Source organism: Octopus bimaculoides, chromosome 2 (genome assembly GCF_001194135.2).
Source record: "Octopus bimaculoides isolate UCB-OBI-ISO-001 chromosome 2, ASM119413v2, whole genome shotgun sequence".
Classification (NCBI taxonomy): domain Eukaryota; kingdom Metazoa; phylum Mollusca; class Cephalopoda; order Octopoda; family Octopodidae; genus Octopus; species Octopus bimaculoides.
In genome coordinates, this window is record NC_068982.1 from 134498803 (window position 1) to 134502766 (window position 3964).

The 3964-nt window shown below is 36.3% G+C and overlaps 1 long non-coding RNA gene across 1 annotated transcript in view; it reads left to right on the forward strand.

Moving 5' to 3' along the window:
• The first annotated feature begins 1356 nt into the window (after window positions 1-1356).
• The window catches only part of LOC106873485 (uncharacterized), a 31366-nt gene continuing 28758 nt past the window's right edge, over window positions 1357-3964 (forward strand). Inside the window, exon 1 of the long non-coding RNA XR_001409885.2 lies at window positions 1357-1523. This is a non-coding gene — a long non-coding RNA (uncharacterized LOC106873485). The remainder of the gene's footprint in view (window positions 1524-3964) is intronic.

The following is a 3964-nucleotide window of genomic DNA, read 5'->3' on the forward strand; positions in this document are numbered from 1 at the left end:
TCACATACACACTTTTCTTTGCATGACGGCCTGTCTTTGATAATGTTCTTATATGCCGCATTCACACTCTCACACAGACATACATCTTTAACGCTACAATAAATATCTCTGTTATTCATCTAATACGGTTGTAGTCTTTCATTACTGGTCATCTATGTTATCGTCGTATAACATATCATGTATATCATCTTTGATATATATATTTTGTGTTCGACCGTGTGACACGTTTAAATAAAAGGAGTCCTCTGTTTTTCCATCCGTCACCATTTCTCCTTTTTTTGAGTTCGCACGGTCGTTCCTTACAAGTATATTATTTTAATCTGCATCACGCACAGTATTTATATGTAGTAGGTTATTTACTTTGATCTTAACTATTAAAACATGGATTCGCATTCACACCAACTTGTGAGACTATGGGGTAGCTTGTACAACGAAGTTAACAGAGATAATTAAAAAAATAATAATTTTAATTTCATTCATTGATTGAATGCCTCGCCTTCTGAAATGGACGCTCGGAACTATTGCCCCCTCAGTCGTTCTTTCTTTTCATTCTTAATATCGGATAGAATAGTTTGGTACCATCATGCCACAGTTCACGACTGAAGACAGCAAAAGAAAAGTGAATTTCATAGGTCACAGTAGTTAAATTAATTTGCATATCTATCCCTACCATAGTCTAGATCTGCACAACAAAGAAAGATGGCTTGACACTCGGAGCCAAGTTTGATATTTTACCAATAATACAACAATTACAGGGACACCAAAAATATCCCGTCTACCCACTTCTCATACCTAGAAATTATATTGCGAAGATGACTAGACACTTTAGTAATTTAATGGTCCATTGTTGACGCAAAGGTGCTGCATAATTAACCAATATTTTGTTGGCGTACATTGGTGTTTTGTATTTAAAGTCTTCAGTTTGCAAAGCAAAGTACAAGACATCATTTCAGTAACGGTTTCCAAAAACGACAGCGCTCTCACTGTACTAACCTCTTCTACTTTGCAGTTGATCTAGAAAACTTAATTTGTCTTATAATTTTTTGTAAAAGTTCAGTATTTCTAAAATGAAAACATTCATCTTGCTTTGAAATTTTCTCCTGGCATCAGTACTCTAGTTACAACGACAATAAAACAATAAAAAGAACAAAAATAATAAACATAAGTTGAATAAGAACGAAAAACAGAAAAAGTGTTTAGTTTGCATACTTCTCTAATGCCAAACAAATGGATAAAAAAAATCTACGCATGACGATTTGGGGAATGTTTAAAACTTAGAAATGTTTTCCACTGGTTAAATAACAGTCGCAGTTGAAACTTGAGATTTAAATGAAATAAAAATTAAAGAAAAATAAAAAAAGAAAGTATTTAACAATTATAAAACAGAGCCGTAAATGGGAACACGAGAGAAAAGAGAAGAAACACTTTCTTTAAATTGGTTGGCTCTTGTTTACCAGTTCCATTTCACATTGTGATAAACTGACGACCTTTCAACGTGTGTTTGTTTCTTGTAAAGAAGCGATGTAAGTTAGGAAGTTTTCCATTATTTTTCTGTTTCTATTACCTTGTGTTTTTCTTGCATGAATTTGTCCAACCTTGCAAAATGGATTGTTGTTTTCCTTTTCTATTTTGTTATTTAGATTTTATTTTTGTAAAATATCTCTTGACCGCTGTTATTTTTTTTTTAACATAAACGTATGGGCACACATGTAACAGGACACATATACAAAGAAAAATTGCATCCATCCCCCAAAATGTGCAAAAACCAAGCATAACTTATATCCACCTTTTGGTACATTTAAACAAAGTGGTTAAACGTAATCTAGAATATTGTTGGTTTTGAAGTATTATCACAGTATCGACCAGACCATCAAATGATGTTGTACATCGCTGGTCACAATACGCTTCCAATTCTGTCCTGATTGCGCCATTCTTTCCTCATTTCTTCGCATTGTTTTAGCATTCAAGATGAAGCCACTCCGCAGGCTAAGCGGGCAGACCATTTTGAAATTATATAATAGAATGATAAAATACCACAGCTTCGAGCCTACCTAACTCACCGTGTGTGTGTGTGTGTATATATATATATATATATATATATATATATATGCGTGTGTGTTCTTTTACTTGTTTCAGTCATTGGACTGCAGTCATGTTGGGGCACTACCTTGAGGGATTTTAACCGAACAAAGCGATTCCAGTACGACTTTTTAAAAAATTTGATACTTATTTTGGTCTTTTTTTTCCGAACTGCTAAGTTAAGAGGACGAAAAATCCAACACTGGTTGAAAATTGATGGTGGGGGTATACACACACACACACACACACTCAGTTTCCGTTTACCAAATTCACTCACAAAGCATTGATCAGTCCTGGGTAGAAGACACTTGCCCATGGTGTCACGCAGTGGAGCTGAACCTGAAACCACATGGTTGCAAATATGTGTGTGTGTGAGTAATATGAAATGCACTTTTTTCGCCAAAATCAAAACAAAATTTGGTGTGCATCTTATACAGGTGGGGTGGAGGACAAAATTCTTTCCCCCACTTACTATTTAAAAAAAACCCTCAATGTAACACGTATGCTTGTGTGGTACCAAAGGTCCCATCATTGCCATCAGGATACAGGACCAGATACTGCAACAGCTCGGGCTTCGATGGCTCACAACTCTTCAATATTCCCCCGCAAAGCGTGCATGTAGGCTTTTTCAAAACAAAACTAGATCTCTTTCTGTCTAGAGTTCCGGATGAACCTACTTGTAGGCAAATAAGACAGATGAGAGCAGCAACGTCAAACTCTCCTATCCGCCAAATATTACATATCAGAGGAGGTTTAATGAAAGTGTAGCTAAGTAAACTGTGGTGCTCCAGCATGACAGCAGTCTTTAGACTGAAACTTAGAAAATATATATATAATACACACACTAACATAATAGTGTGAGTATCGCCTTGAAGTATCGGTTCTTGCTGTTTGTAGTCTAAAGGCAACGGCCGCGACAAGGCTGATGCCATTAAACTGTATCGAGTTTGCCGTTCTCTTGGACAACATTATAGGTGTAAAGAAAGAAATTTTGCATAAATTAGGGTGTGGAGGAAGGTGACAGCTAGTCTTTCACAAAGGAACTTACCCGGGACTTTATTATGACAGACGAAAAAAGACAATGTTTGCATGTATGTGTGCATTATGTAATATTTAGTCTAATATCGTTATTGCAGTAAAAAGAGGCCAGGAATCAGTTGACAGTTATTTTGAAGCTTCCACCGAGTTGCCTACAATAGTCTAACGATGGCTACAGAGCTGTGACTATTAAGAAATTGTCAATATTTTCTTTGTAAAATCAAAACAAACATGTTTCTCTACTGAAAGGTATTGAGTGATCTTTGAATTTGATGTTAAATTGTATGTAACTATATACACAAAAAACATGCGTTAATACATAAGTGTCTAGACATTTTAGACTTTAATAATCGCCTTCTTTTAGTAAAAGTTAAGGCGGCGAGCTGGCAGAATCGTTAGCACGCCGGACGAAAAGCTTAGCGGTATTTCGCCTGTCGCTACGTTCTGAGTTCACCACTTGAACATTGGGGTCAATGTAATCGACTTAAACCCACTCCTCCATGCTGCCTTTATGGAAAAATTTGAAGTAATTATTCTTTTAGTAAAAGTTGCATAATTCCAACTAATTTGCTTTTTTGATTATAGTATTGAAAGATGTGCTTGTGTGTGTGTGTACATATATGTAGTGAAACTAACCTCTATCGCCATTATATACAAACAAACCATCTTCCCCGCTGTTATAAATATAAACAAGCGCGGGCGTAGCAGAGAGCAGCCTGCTGTATCCATCACATGACTGACTATTCTTTGCGCGGGTAAATTATCTCCTCCATTCCCGCCAGGACGCAAACTGACCAATCACAGCCCCTAATAAGGTCACGTGATAGTGTTTTTCTAATGCTGCTCT